The sequence below is a fragment of the Ochotona curzoniae genome, unplaced genomic scaffold, assembly GCF_017591425.1.
Source record: "Ochotona curzoniae isolate NIBS_2020 unplaced genomic scaffold, NIBS_Ocur_1.0 scaffold_4701, whole genome shotgun sequence".
In the NCBI taxonomy this organism is placed as follows: Eukaryota; Metazoa; Chordata; class Mammalia; order Lagomorpha; family Ochotonidae; genus Ochotona; species Ochotona curzoniae.
Window position 1 is genome coordinate 20,719,666 of NW_024467122.1, and position 16,345 is coordinate 20,736,010.

Sequence of the window (16,345 nt, forward strand, 5' to 3'; positions counted from 1 at the left end):
CTGGAGGCCCCCCAAAAAAAAAAAACAACAACAAAAATTTAAATAGAGAACAACAAGGAAAGCTTAGAACCAGACAGGAAACAGTCAGCATGGACTCACACATACCTTACTTGGTAGGACACAAAGATTAGTTATTCCTCACTAAGGTATTGAAGATTTCTCTGCACACCCTTCCTAAAGCTGTTCTGCACCTCAACTGATGACATATTTCTTGTTAGAGTTATAAGCCAGTTTAGACTGTCCTAAAATCTGCCAAGTTCAGCAAAATTATGCTTCAACACTATAAACTGCTAAATACTAAAATGAAAATAGACATGAGACAGCTGAATAGTACCCTATAGCCATTTTAACATGTATAGCAGCAGTATGGTTTATAGTATATAAACTAAAATTGAAACGTCAATGAAGTAGTCACAGGATGTGGTTAAGAACTTGCATTTTTTTTAAAGATTTATTTTTATTATTTTTTATTGGAAAGGCGGATATACAGAGAGGAGAGACAGAGAGAGGAAGATCTTCCGTCCGATGATTCACTCCCCAAGTGAGCACAACGGCCGATACTATGCCGATCCAAAGCCAGGAGCCTCTTCCGGGTCTCCCACACAGGTGCAGGGTCCCAAAGCTTTGGGCCGTCCTCGACTGCTTTCCCGGGCCACAAGCAGGGAGCTGGATGGGAAGCGGGGCTGCCGGGATAGAACCAGCGCCCATATGGGATCCTGGGCATGCAAGGTGAGGACCTTAACCACTGTGCCACCGCGCCAGGCCCAAGAACTTGCATTTTTTTAACATATTGGTTACACAATACCATGTCAAATAATTCCATAATGTTGTAAATTGCTGTTGATGTTATGTTGTTGCTTTTAATTGGTCGGGAAAATATTCTGCCAGCTCTGCCTTCAGACCAGAGGTGGTCTCCCCAAGAAACAGTTGAATTTATCTGGACAATAAGATGCTGGACTCTATGCTTGGTATATGCTTGCAATGAAAGAATTATGATTGGACTTGAACTGTAATACTGCACCAAGGTGGAGGAATCCTCCATGAGGGGAGGGCACAGGGAGGGGTTGGGGGAATCCCAGAGCCTATGAAACTGTGTCACGTAATGCAATGTAATTAATAATAATAAAAAAGATAAGATGAAGTCTGTGACTCCAGCAGCCACTATGAGTGAGTGCCTGTTCCACTTACGACCAGGCTGCTCCACTTCTGATCCAGTCCCTGCTAACGCTCCCGGGAAAGCAGCAGAAGATGGTCCAAGTATTTGGACCTCTGCTACCACAGGGAAGACCAGGATGGAGTTCCAACTCCTTACTTCAATCTGGACAGACTTTTGTTGCAGCGATTTAGAAAGTAAACAAGTGCAAAATCACCAGTCAGTCAATCAGTATCTCTCAATCTGTGTGTGTGTGTGTGTACATAACTCTTCCTTTCAAATAAATAAGAAATCTTTACCAAAAAATCTAGGACACGCAAAAAAATAATAAGCTACAATGCAACATATCCATGGCAGTTACAGACTTAAATTTTCTAAGACATTCCTCATGACTAGAGGGAAAAAAAAATCGCTTGAGTATTAAATAGATAGAAGATGTGTCAATACCTACCAGCATTCCAGGTTTATCCTGTAAAGTCCTTAAATGAGTCATCAGTTATTGACCTCAGAAACTTGTCTTAAAAGTTGTTGAACAGTTACTCTTGGTTACCTGGCACTAAGTATATACACAAAGACTGGCATGTCCCCCACAGTTTCAAATCACTCCACATTCTGTTGGTTGAAAAACATACCCCCTAACTTTTATATCCCTGTTTTCCAAATTATGTGTTGAATTAATCCAAGTGATAATATCAGAAGCCTTCTAGAAACTAAAAGTCGTACTCTCATTCACTGGTAGCAAGTAAAAAATGTCTTTTGAATAAGCGTTCAACAAAGTCAGAAAAAGGAAAGTTATGGTTCACAGTCAATGAGTCATTTCCTTAGATGATTCAACCCCCCTGGCCCCAACACTGACTGCTCTTCTCCTCCCCCTTCCTATTTTAATTCTGAACAGGGGAAAATAAACCTTTGATACTAGAGCTGGCTTCCCTATTCTACCATGTCATAGTGTTTTAAAGAAACCAAGTCTTTTTACAAGCTTTTATATACTTTGAAAATTGAAGTCCCTTTGTGTATAATTCAAACAGCAGTGGGTCACATTCATACATGATACACAGATTTTTCTCAAAGTTATTCTAAAAATGCAGGGATTTTACTTTCTCTACCTCTGGAAAATGAATAGTTGTCACTGGTACAAAGATGATTTTGTTAAAACGATGTATTTTGCTGCTACTCTGCACCCTGACTTCCCACTGTTTCTTTCCTGTATTCCTGTTAAATGTGTTACCTTTTGAATGTTGATTGCCTTAGGCATAAGCTCATGAGTTTAGCAAATGTAAAGTCAGAGGGCACGTCTACACATGCCTATGGCTCCTCGCCAAACACACAACAGGAGCAGAATGTAGGAGCAAGACAAGCTACAAAGGGTTCAGGCATCAGAAGTACTGAGGCTGCCTTTGGACAACAGCAGCTTGCAGACAGCTCCCCCATTATAGATACAGGTGTAGCTCGAGTAAGTATGATGCCACCTTATTTAACAACGAAGGATAGGACAGCAGCACTCTGAATTGGCCATCTTCCTCTTCATCACTGTGCCCCTCCCCAATCCCAAAGCCTCTTTTCAACCAAGCCCTCACATGCTAGTGGGTAAATAAGGGAGAATGGAAGTTATTCAAACTCACCCGCTCTTTCCAGCTCTCCTTGACACTGGAGGGAGGCACCTCCCTCAGACCCCAGCCCCTCCAGAATGTGTTGTCTTCAGGAGCAAACACAAACACCGGCCAGATTGTACTGACAGACAGATATGCTGGATCATGGCCACCACGTCTGATTCTTCTAAAAATTATACACCTAGGGCCTGGCCCAGTAGCTTAGTGGCTAAATCCTTGCCTTATAAGCGCTGGGATCACATGTGGGCGCTGATTTATATCATAGCTACTCCAGTTTCTGTCCAGCTCCCGGTACCCAGCTTCATATTGGCTCCAGCCATTGTGATAATTAAATATTGAAAAAAATTACTGCCTTATAAAAAAAGATTTTTTTTTATTGGAAAGACAGACTCACAGAGAGAAGGAGAAAAAGAGAGAAAGATCTTCCATCCACTGATTCACTCCCCAAAATGGCTGCAACAGCCAGAGCTGAGCTGATCCAAAGCCAGAAGCAAGGAGCTTCTTCCAGGTTTCCCATTTGGGTTCAGGTTCCCAAGGCTTTGAGTCATCCTCTACTGCCCTCCTAGGCCACAAGCAGGGAGCTGGAAGGGAAGTGGAGCTGCCAGGATTAGAACTATCACCCATATAGGATCCCAGTGCATGTAAGGCAAGGACTTTATCCACTAGGCTACCATGCCAGGCCCAAAACAAATACTTTTTTTAAGAATTTACTTACTTTTATTGGAAACTCAGATATACATAGAGAAGATTCAGAGAGGAACGATCTTGAGTCCAGTGGTTCACTCCCCAAGCAGCCAAAACAGTCAGAACTGAGCTGATCTGAAGCCTGGAGCCATGAGCCTCTTCAGAGTCTCCCACGCAGGTACAGGGTCCCAAGGCCTTGGGCCGTCCTCGACTGCTTTCCCAGACCACAAGCAGGGAGCTGGATGGGAAGCAGGGAGCTGGATGGGAAGCAGGGATGCCAGGATTAGAGCCAGCACCCATATGGGATCCTAGCACATTCAAGGCGCGGACTTTAGCACTAGGCTACCATGTCAGGCCCTGATAAATAAATATTTTTTTAAAATACACACATGACTGCTGCAAAAGTTTATGGGTAAATATAATTAAAAGATAAATTTTGGTATGAAAATTTTAAAACCCATGCATAGTCTTTTCATACAATGTATTTTTGTGAACTTTGGAAATCCTCTCTATGACTATATGTCATAGTCATCTGGGTAAATGTATCTGCACTTTGTTAAGTCTTGCTTCCTAAAGGTTTTTGCTGTGCAGTCAGCAAGATTTTGACTCAAATGTGGGCTTTGCCAGTTCCTAGTTGTGGTTCCATGGAGAAGCGACTTCTGTTTTTAAGCATTATATATCTTACACATAAAAATAGAAAATAACACTTACTGTTTGGTTGGTGTCTTGTGGGGATTATGTTTTTATTTTAAATATTTATTTATTTTTATTGGAAAGTCATTTACAGCAGATGGAGAGACAGAAAGATCTTCCACCTGCTAATTCACTCCCCAAGTGGCTGCAATGGCCAGAGCTAAGCTGATCCAAACCCAAGAGCCAGGAGCCTCTTTCAGGTATCCACATGGGTTCAGGGTCCCAAGGCTTTGGACCATCCAAGCATGGTTTCACAGTAGATTAGCAACTCTTTATTTTAGCTAAATATAAATTAATCAGCACGATACCTACATATCAACAATTTTAAATTTTACTTGATGGCTATTTGATGAATACAAAGACACAGTTATCTGAGAATCAAATAAACAGAAATTGTGAATCTAGTTCTATAACCAACTTCAATGTTTAACTAGGCAAGTCTTGAGTTTCCCATAGCTTATTTTCTATTTTCTTGAGATGGGACAGCACCAGTAACATCTGTTATTGTAACAGGACTGCAATTAGTTAGGAATGGGCAACATAGGCATTTCCAAAAGGAAACCCTTAACTATGCAACAACAATGAAAAAAATAAAAAAGGAAGACAAGAAGTGGAGAGAGAGGAAAAGGAGAAAGGGAGAAGGAAGGAAGAGAAGGAAGAAGAAAGTAGGAAAAAATTCAGGTCAATATTATTCAAATATTTTAAAAATTTTCAAATTCTATTTCCAATTTACCTTGACTTCTTTGAATCAAACAGTGGAGAACATCTGTTCCTCATTCTATACTTCTTCCCAACCGTTAGTACCTACAGTGCTTACCTGAATAGTTTATTACTATTACTGAGAGAGAAAAACAGAGACAGAACACTCGATCCATTTGCCTGCTTCCCATATGCCCTCCAAAGCCAGAACTCAATTCAGGTCTCCTAGGTGGATTGCAGGATCCCAATTAATTGGCCATCACTGCTGCATCCTAAAATCTGCATTAGCAGGAAGCTGAAATCAGGAGCCAGACTGCGAATCAAGTCCACATGCTCTAAATCTATTCTCTCTTTTTTTTTTTTTTTAAGATTTATTTTTACTGGAAAGGTAGATTGACAGAGAGGAAAGACAAAGATCCTCCAGCCACTGGTTCACTCCCAAGGGGCTGCAATGGCCAGAGCTGAGCTGATCTGAAGCCACGAACTTCTTCCGGGTCTCCCAAGGCTTTGGGCCATCCTCTATGTTTTCCTAGGCCACAAGCAGGGTTCTGGATAGGAAGTGGAGCAGCTAAGACATGAGCCAGTGCCCATTTGGGCTCCTAACATATGCAAGGCAAGGATATGGCCACTGAGCCATTATGCCAGATTATAACTCTAATGTCTTTAACCACTAAGATGAATATCCACTTGTGAACAGTATTTTGAAAATTAAATGGCCCCATTATTAAAGTATTTCCATAAACTTTCACACATACTTCCCTCTTGCTATCACATTCTTAGCATATATCACCTTACACTTCCCTCTTGCTATCACATTCACATATATCATCTTACTTTTAACATCAGCCTTCTAGAATGCTTTCATTAGTAGCTGTTTTTTCACTATGAACTAATTTCTTACCATATCACTTAAACTTGTTTAGCAAGAATAGTCCCAATGATGTCCTAATGTCAGTTTTTTTTTTTTGAGATTTATTTATTTTTATTGGAAATACAGATATACAGAGAGGAGGAAAGACAAAGAGAAAGATCCTCCGTCCAATGACTCATTCCCCAAGTGGCTGCAACGACCAGAGATGTGCCAATCTGAAGCCAGAAGCCAGGAGCCTCCTCCAGATCTACCACGTGGGTGCGAGGTCCCAAGGCTTTGTGCCGTCCTCGACTGCTTTCCCAGGCCACAAGTGGGGAGCTAGATGGGAAATGGTGCCCATATGGGATCCCAGTGTGTTCAAGGTGAAGCCTTTAGCTGCCAAGCTACCACACCAGGCCTACCACCACCACCACCCCTTTTTAAGATTTATTTTACTGGAAAGTCAGATTTAGAGAGAGAAGGAAAGACAGAAAAATTTTCCATCCATTGGTGGCCACATTCGCTGGAGTTGAACTAATCTGAAGCCAGGAACCTCTTTCAGGCCTCCCACACTGGTGCAGAGCCCCAAGGCTTTGGGCCATCCTCCACTGGTTTCCCAGGCCACAAGCAGGGACCTGGATGGGAAGTGGAACAACCAGGATTAGAACCAGTGCTCATATGGGATTCTGCAGTGTGCAAGGCGAGGACTTCAGCCACTAAGCTACTGTACTGGGCCCCTAATGTCAGTTCTAAAGAATTCTATTTGAACTTGATTCTTCCACATCTTTCTATAGGCTATGACATCATCAATGTTTTTTCATTATTCCCATTTCTTCTCAGTCTTCTCGGGTAACACCCTCTTCTACACACCCCTGAAAGATTGTTATTCCCCAATGTTCCCATCCATTGCGTTTTACTCTTCTCATGCCCCGGAAACATCCGTCATGTATATGCATTCAAACTAACTCCACTTACAAGCCAGCTCATAACCCTCCATCTGTACCTTGGATCCCTCAGGAACTCCTGCCCTGCTTATGGAATGTCTCCATCTGGACATCCAGGCCATCGGCATGTAAAACTTACTGTCAAAGTCAGTGCATAATCTCTCCCTTTCCTTTTCTCTCCAGTATTTATCCTTTATATGTAAACTTCATCAGCAAACACTCCAACTCGTTCATTTTTCCAAAATCTGACTTTTGCCTCTAAAATAGGGTTTGGAATTCTCATCTCATAGGATAGCTATAGGTAGCTTCCAAAGAACTAGAATTCTGTAATAAAATGAGTTTTGGAAATACTGACTTCTAAGTTAGAACTTTCAATATGGCATTGCACCTTATGAATCCCAAAACCAGATAGAATGCAACACATTTCCAAATGGCTTGGAAATCTTTTTTTCAAAGGTTATTGTTACAGTTTAGATATTATTTTGTTCCCAACCTCAAACTACACACAGACATTAGAATCCCCAAAGCTGTAAATTGATGGTACTAAAGGGTGAAAACTATCCAGTTATGGTGTTTGGGAGATGGGTTGGACATAAGCACTCATGATAGAGTTGATTACAAAGCCTGAGAAGGAGCTAGCTTCCTCTCTCTCTGATTCTTCCTATTCAAACACTCTGCCATTGCCATCTTCTGGCTTCACCAGCTGCTTAACCAATGAAATCACCTACCTTTCTTTGACTTTAGCTCCAGAACTCTGAGCCAAAACAAACTTCATGTCCTCAGAGGTGGACCATGTTGGCTATTCCATGATAGTAACAAAAAGCTGATGAACATACAAAACTGGTACTGAGAAAGTCACTACCTTAACTGTACCTGAAGATATGAAGGAATTTCTGGAATTGGTTTATAGGGAAAATTTTAAGGCATAGGCCGCAAGGTAGTCAGACACTGGCTACTACTGGAGATGGAATGATTGCCTGTAGTGGATAGCACAGGAACTTTAGGAGACTAGGTGAAGAATATTATGGTTTGAACATGCTGTGGCTTTCTCCCTTGATCCCAGATACAGGGGGAAAAAATGATAATACTTGTGTAGAAACAATGTTCTCCCCCACTTTCCCACAGCCCTTGACCCTTTGTGCCTTAATCAATTATGTAAGATTATCAAAATTAATTAAGTTAAAAGAAAAAAAACATGCTGTGGCTCTAGAACTCAAGCAAACAGAAGTTAATCGTACTAAGAGGGAGGGATCTCAACCTGATAATGTTGAGGAGGCAGGCCTGGTGGGAGGTTCTGAGTCTTTGGGGGCATGCCCTCAGGAGCCATGCTCTTAAGATGGCTGTGAAGACTGAGACCCAGCCGCTCTCCCTCTGCTGCCTCGCTTGCCATGTGACCTTTATCCCAAAAGCACTCTGCCATTGCTTTCTTCTGTCCTCACCAGACATCCAGCCAATGAGGCTATTTCCTTTGTTAACTATTTGTTTTTTAGCTAGGGAACATCTCTCACCTGATCTGTACCCAGTTGTCCTACCTAAGGTTTCTGCTCTGCCTTTGCTTCTCCTTTACCCACTAGTTGGTAAGCTCATATGGTATCCTATTTGAAAGTCCCATGAGCTTTTCCAGTGCCCAAAGGATACAATTTCAAATTCCTAAAAAAAGCCAAGGGCACTTCATGATCCAGCTTTGATTCACTTTGCATTTCTACCTCCCTGCAATCCACCCTGCGCTCGGAGTGTTATACCTTAGCAGTCCATCCCTGACAGTGTTACACTAATACCTTCTGGAATTTGCTCATAGCTTCCACTTCCTAGAATGTCATCCACCTCTTGTTCACTAAATAACCCCTCATTTTTTTTCAAAGATTTATTTTTTTATTTGAAAGGCAGATTTACCAAGAGAAAGAAGCATATAGAGAAAGACATCTTCAATCCACTTGATCATTGCCCAAATGGCTTCAATGGCAGAAGCTGGGCTGATCCAAAGCCAGGAGATTGCTCTGGCTCTCCCACTTGGGTGCAGAGACCCAAGCAAGGATTTATGCCATCCTCTGGTGCTTTCCCAGGCCACAGCAGGGAGTTGAACTGGAAGTGGAGCAGCCAGGACATGAATCGGTGTCCATATGGAATACCCGCACTGCCGAGATTTAGCCTATGATGCCACTGGACTGTCCTACCACCCCCACATCCCCACCTCACAACCACCCCCTCCATTCTTTAAAACTCAGTTCAGGGGCTGGCGCAGTAACAAAACAGGCTAATTCTCCACCTGTGCTTCCAGCATCCCATACAGCTACTCCACTTCCCCATCCAGCTCCCTGCTTATGGCCTAGCAAAGCAACGGAAGATGGCCCAAAGCCTTGGGACCCTGTACTTCACATGGGAGACCTGGAAGAAGCTCCTGGCTTCGGATAAACTTCAGATCAGCTTGGCTGATTTGTTGAGTGAACCAACAGATGTAAGAGCTGTCTCTGCCTGTCTTTAACTCTTCCAAGTAAAAATAAATCTTAAAAAAAAAAAAAACTCACCTCAAATATACTCTTCCTCTGAAGCTTTCCTATCCCTCACTCAGAGCACGGTGTCACACTAGCCTTACTTGGTGCGCTTTTTACTTCAGCGTGTCATTTAATTATCTGTAGGCACATTTTTTTCCAGCTGCAAAATGGCTGATAAATGCTTCTTGGTAAGCTTGCAGTGTTAATTCTATATATGCCCCTTTCTGTGCTTCTGTTTTTGTGAGACCTTAATTAAACTGACTCCCTCAGCCATGCAGGCACATTTTTACTTGCCCATTACAATGGAATTTCTTTAAGATTAAATATATGTTCCTGCTAATAGAGCCTAATATAAAACTTAGAATCTAATAGGCTTTCAGTAAATGAATGAATTGTAATGTATATGTATGTATGCACACACACACAATCACTTCAGTGCTTTTTTCTTTGGACTAATTCATGATGTAAACGTGTAAGGGCAAGAGTTTTCTGTGAAAGCTGAAAATGTGGGGTTTTACTCCTTTAAAGATCTGTTTTTTTATTTATTATTGAAAAAGTAGAGTTGAGAAAATAAGAGTGGTTCGTGCAGTGCTCTGGCATGCTGATCCTCCACCTGCAGTGCTGGGATGCCATATGGGCACTGGTTCGAGTCCCAGCTGCTCCAATACAAATCCAACTCTGTTTATAGAGAGCAGCAGAGGATGACTTAAGTCCTTGGGCCCCTGCATACATATGGGAAATTGGAATAAAGCTCCTGGCCCCAGCCTCAGATCAGCTCATCTCTGGCTGTTGCAGCCATTTGGATAGTGAACCACTACCTTTGATGGAGGACTTCGCTTTCTGTCTCATCTTCTCTGTCTTTAACATCTGCCTTTCAGATAGAAATAAGCAAACCTTTAAAAAAAACTTAAAGGACAGAGAATCTTCCATGCTTTGGTCCACTTCCCAAATGTCCACAATGGCCAGAGCTAGGCCAGTCCAAAGCCAAGAGCCAGAGCTTAACTGAGGTCACCCAAGTGGGTGTAGAGACCCAAGCTTTGAGGCTTATCTCCAGTCCTTTCCCAGGCACATTAGCAGGGAGCTGGATTAATAGGAACTCAAAGCAGTTTGCCCATGCAGGCATCAGAGGCAGAGGCTTAGCATGCTATAGCACAATGCCAGCCCTGTTAAAATGTTTTAGGTTTTTTCAGTCACATGATGTCTGTCACAAATACTTATGCTGTACAGAGTGGCCACAGAGAATACACTAGTTAATGGTGGTATCTGTATTCCAATAAATTTAATTTATAAAACCAGGCAGAGTTAACCCATCCCTGGCCTTGAAAATTTACCATTCAGGGTCCAGCGTGGTAGCCTGGTGGCTAAATTCTCATCTTGCACGTCCGTAATCCCATATGGGCACCAGTTCGTACTTGGCTGCTCCACTTTCCATCCAGCTTCCTGTTCATGGCCTAGGAAGGCAGTAGATCATGGCCAAAATCTTTGGGACCCTGCACGCATATGGAAGACCTCCTGGACACCTAGGACAACCTCCTGGCTACTGGTTTAAGATCAGCTGAGCACCAGTCATGGCGGCCATCTGGGGATTGAGCCACTGGACAGAAGATCTTTCTCTCAGTCTGTTCTCTCCACAAATCTACCTTTCTAATAAAGATAAACTTTTAGAATAAGAAATGTGGACCCAGCATCATAACCTAATGGGTTAAATACTCACATTGCACACAACAGGATCCCATATGGGCACGGGTTCCATCTCAGCTATTCCACTTCCCACCCAGCTCACTGCTTGTGGCCTGGGAAAGCAGTTGAGGACAGCCGAAGGCCTTGGAATCCTGCACTGCATGGGAGACCCAGAAGAAGCCCCTGGCTCCTGGCTTCTGATTGGCTCAGCTCCAGCTGTGGCAGCCACCTGGGGAGTGAACCAGCAGACGGAAGATCTTTCTGTCTGTATCTCCTTCACTCTAAATCTTTCCAATAATAAATAAATCTTTAAAAAAAAATGCATCTAGTCTGAATTGTGTTTGAATGTACCTTATTAGCAACTATTACATGGGTAACACTCTAAAATAGTATTTGTATATAGGATTAAATAGAACATATTAAAATTGTTTGCCTCCTTATTTTTTTAATTGAAAGATACAGAAAGAGATTCCATCCACTGATTCACTCCCCAAATATCCACATCTGCCAGGGCTGGAGCAGGCCAAAGCCAGGAGCCTGAAACAACATCCAGGTGGCCTGTGTCATTGGTAGGAAGCCAAGTACTTGAACATCATCTACTGACTCCAGGATGAACATAACTGGAAAGCTGGATTGTAAATGGAATAGCCAGGACTTGAGCCAACCACCTTGATACAGAATCTGGGGGCCCAAGCAGTGACTTAAGACACTGTGCTATATACCTACCCCATCTTCTCCTTTAAAATGTCACTACTGAGCCCGGCACAGTGGCCCAGCAGCTGAAGTCCTCGCCTTGAACATGCCAGGATCCCATATGCATGCTGGTTCTAATCCTAGTAGTCCTGCTTCCCATCTAACTCCCTGCTTGAAGCTTGGGAAACCAGTCGAAGACAGCCCAAGGCCTTGGGACCCTGCAGTCATGTGGGAGACCCGAAGAAGCTCCTGGCTCCTGGCTTCAAATCAGCACAGCACCTGCTATAGCAGCCTCTTGGGGAGTGACGCATCGGATGGAGGATCCTCCTCTCTGTCTCTCCTCCTCTCTGTATATCTGACTTTTCAACAAAAATAAATAAAATATTTAAAACAAAATCACTACTAAAATTTTTTAATTTCATATGTAATATATTTTGTATTATGCATGGGAATTGGAATTAAACGTTTGAAATCTGTACACATGGAAAGTCTTCAGAAAGTTCATATAAAATGTATATTATGGTGAAAAAAATGTATGAATTCCATTTCCAAACTTCTAATTCCATCTCCTAAGAGCATTTTTTTAAAAGATTTATTTATTTATTTAGAGGTCTTAATTGTAATAGACTTTTATTATAATCATGAATAATTGGCTTCACATGTCTATGAAATAAAAGTTATCTTCATTGTTTTAAAGCACATTTATAAGTAGATTCCATAAAACTTAATTCTGTAATTTGTTACATTTGGTTTACTTTCACTTTAAAAGTTCAAGGTTCTGGGCCCAGTGCGGTAGCCTACTGCCTTAAGTCCTCACTTTGCACATGCCAGGACTCCATATGGCCATTGGCTCTAATCCTGGCAGCCCCACTTCCCATCCAGCTCCTTGCTTGTGGCCTAGGAGGGCAGTTGAGGTTGGCCCAAAACCTTGGGACCTTGCACCTGCATGGGAGAACTGGAAGAGGCTCCGGGCTCCTGGCTTTGGATCAGCTCAGCCCGGGCCATTGCAGCCACTTGGGAGAGAAAATCATCAGACAGAAGATCTTCCTCTTTTTCTCTCCTCCTCTCTGTATATCTGACTTTCCAATAAATATATATATATATATATTTTTTAAAGATTTATTTTATTTTATTGGAAAGTCAGATATACTGAGAGGAGGAGAGACCGAGAGGAAGATCTTCTGTCAGATGATTCACTCCCCAAGTGAGCGCAACGGCTGGTGCTATGCCGATCCGAAGCCAGGAACCAGGAGCTTCTTCCAGGTCTCCCACGCGGGTGCAGGGTCCCAAAGCTTTGGGCTGTCCTCGACTGCTTTCCCAGGCCACAAGCAGGGAGTGGATGGGAAGTGGAGCTGCCGGGATTAGAACCAGCGTCCATATGGGATCCTGGCACGTTCAAGGCAAGGGCTTTAGCCGCTACGCCACGCCACCGGGCCCAAAAATATATTTTTTAAAACGTCCTTTTTCCTGCTGCCATTGCCACCACTGCAGAGCTGCGTGGAGGCGACGCCTGAGTGCGTTCAAGATTCGGCTTCTCTTGTAACCCACCACCATGGCCGAGGAAGGCATTGCTGCTGGAAGTGTAGTGCACATGAACACTGCTCTGCAAGAGGTGCTCAAGACTGCCTCATCCACGATGGCCTCGCGCGAGGCGTCGGTGAAGCCACCAAAGCCTTAGACAAGCGCCAAGCTCACTTCTGTGTGCTAGCATCCAACTCTGATGAGCCCATGTATGTCAAGTTGGTAGAGGCCCTGTGTGCAGAACACCAGATCAGCCTCATTAAAGCTGACGACAACAAGAAACTTGGGGAATGGGTAGGCCTCTGTAAAACTGCCTGAGAGGAGACACCCGGTAAAGTGGTTGGCTGCCGTTGTGTAGTTATTAAGGATATGGCCAAGAATCTCAAGCCAAAGATGTCATTGAAGAATACTTCAAATGCAAGAAATGAATAAATAAACGTTTGGCTCATAAAGAAAAAAGTTAAAGGTTCCTATTACACTACCATATTAGTACATAGCCAGTCTCTCAGCAAGAAAAAATCACGCGTGAAGTGTATTATTATACTCAGTTGAAACTGCTTAAAAGAATAACAGGGAAGAAATCAAATAGCACACAAAATATTAGTTTTCAAGCCAATAACATTTCTTCTTAGTAAGTTTCATAATACAAAATACTAGACTTGGGAGTTCATTAAAGTAATACCAGGGAATAAAAGCCACTATCTGAACCTATCCCAGAATAATCTAGGTCATGTGGAAAAAGAGACACTTTAAAAGAAAAGCACATTTAACTTATATCAAAGACCAGTAAAATGATTTCTTTTAAAAAATGATAAGGAATCCACCAAAAAATAATTAAAAGTGGTAAAATGGGTAATGAGAAACTATAATTTTCCTGCATTTCAATTTATTAAGGGGAAAAAAATCTGGAGCCGACACTGTGGCATAGTTGGTTAAGTTTGTGACACCACAGTCCCACATGGACATAAGTTTTTGACCCAACTGCTCCACTTCCAATCCAGATCCCTGCTTTTAGCCTGGGAAAGCAATGGAGCATGGCTCAACTCCTTGGGAAGCCAGGAACCAGGATCCTCTCCTGGGTCTCCCAAATGGGTGCAGGGTCCCAAGGCTTTGGTCTGTCTTCAACTGCTTTCCCAGGCCACAAGCAGGAAGCTGTATGGGAAGCAGAGCCACCGGGATTAGAACTGACGCCCATATGGGATCCTGGCATGTGCAAAGCGAGGACTTTTAGCTGTGTGGTTACCACATCAGGCCTGGAAAGGCAGATTTATAGAAAGAAGGTAAGCCAGGGCCTGGCGCGGTGGCACAGTGGTTAAGGTCCTCGCCTTGAATGCCCGGGATCCCATATGGGCGCCGGTTCTATCCCGGCAGCCCCGCTTCCCTTCCTGCTCCCTGCCTGTGGCCCAGGAAAGCAGTCGAGGACGGCCCAAAGCTTTGGGACCCTGCACCCGCGTGGGAGACCCAGAAGAGTCTCCTGGCTTCGGATTGGCATAGCATCGGCCGTTGCGCTCACTTAGGGAGTGAATCATCGGACGGAAGATCTTCCTGTCTCTCCTCCTCTCTGTATATCTGCCTTTCCAATAAAAATAAATCTTAAAAAATAAAATAAAATAAAATAAAATGAAATAAAAAAGAAGGCAAGACAAAGATCTTCTATTTGGGCCCAGCACGATAGCATAGTGGTTAAAGTCCTCACCTTGCACGTGCTGGGATCCCATATGGGCGCCGGTTCTAATCCCAGTGGCCCCACTTCCCATCCAGCTCCCTGCTTGTGGCCTGGGAAAGCAGTCGAGGATGGCTCAAAGCTTTGGGACCCTGCACCCACGTGGGATACCCGGAAGAAAGTTCCTGGCTCCTGGCTTCGGGTTGGCTCAGCTACAGCCATTGCGCTCACTTGGGGAGTGAACCATCAGACGGAAGATCTTCCTCTCTGTCTCTCCTCCTCTAAATATATCTGCCTTTCCTATTTATTTTTTAAATAAATAAATCTTAAAAAAGAAAAAAGACCTATTTGTTCACTCCCCATATGATCACAATAGCTAAAGCTGAGCTGATCCAGAGCCAAGAGCCAAGCGCTTCTTCCAGGTCTCCCATGTGGGTGTGGGGTCCAAATGCTTAAATGCTTTGGTCCATCCTTCATTGCTTTCTCAGGCCATAAACAGGGAGCTAAATGGGAAGTGGAGCAACCAGGACTTGAACCAGCATTCAAATGGGTTCCTTCTACCTGAACACAGAGGATTAGCCATTGGGGCATCACACCAGCCCCAAGACTCATGCATGTGACAATAAGCTTTTACTCTAAGTTACTGAATTTCCTCTTCTCTTGATAATGTGGTAAAAAGTTAGCATTAGACTCAGAGGCATCATTTTTTTTTAAGTGCCACATAGAAAGTATTTTAGGTTTTTCATATCAGATATCGTCTCTACCACACATTCATTGTTCTAATTGCCACAGTTTTTAAATATCCTTTAGAAAAGCGAAGCCCATTCTTAGCATACTCGTTGTCAAACCAGCTACAGATAGTTTACCTCTGGCCATAGTTACCCAGTTCCAACTTTACACCATGCCTATGCCTACATACCACCTTATTGCAACTGGTATCAACTACTAATAGTTTCTTCTTTCCTTTATGGAAAAGTCAGCTTCTCAATGAGGCCTTCTCAGTATATACAGTGGACAGTGGATCCTCAGGAGTTTTGACAGAGCCCTCCCCTCCACCTCAAGACTGTCAGGCCTGTCAGTGGGCTCTAACAGCAACACTGCCCTCACACTGATCAAACAGATGCTGTGCTTAAGACAGATGCTCTCCGAGAAGCAACTCAAGCCAAAGATGTTCAAGGATAATACTTACAAATTCTTTGGAAATTCAAGTAGTCACAACATTTTGAAAGAGGAAAATTGCTTCAAGTTGTTCAGTTTTCTTACTATCCCACAGGGGTTAGTTCTCAGTCTGTTAAAAGTCTACTATTACTTTAGCTATTCTTGTAACAAATTTCTATTATAATTCTTAGACCCTCTAGAGATCTGTTCTGTCTTTGATCTCTCTTAATACTAATATGTTCTTTGCCAGTTCAACCAGTCTGGCAACTTTATAAAGTCTAGCAAGCCAGGGAGAAGTTAACTGCCTCCCCTTTTCCCAATATTGCTATTTTTAAAACTGCCTATTATTGAAATCTTTCCTATAGTTTCTATTTAAGCAAAAAAAAATTGGATGCTGTTGTTATCCTCGAAATACATTATATTCAAAATTCACCTGTAAGATGACACAGATTCACTTTACTATAGTTCTTGTATTCAGTAAGGTATGAAGGAAACAGGTTATTTA

The 16,345-nt window shown here is 42.8% G+C and overlaps 1 pseudogene; it reads left to right on the plus strand.

Moving 5' to 3' along the window:
- Positions 1-13,050: 13,050 nt before the first annotated feature.
- LOC121149053 lies at positions 13,051-13,467 on the plus strand (annotated as a pseudogene).
- Positions 13,468-16,345: the final 2,878 nt, after the last annotated feature.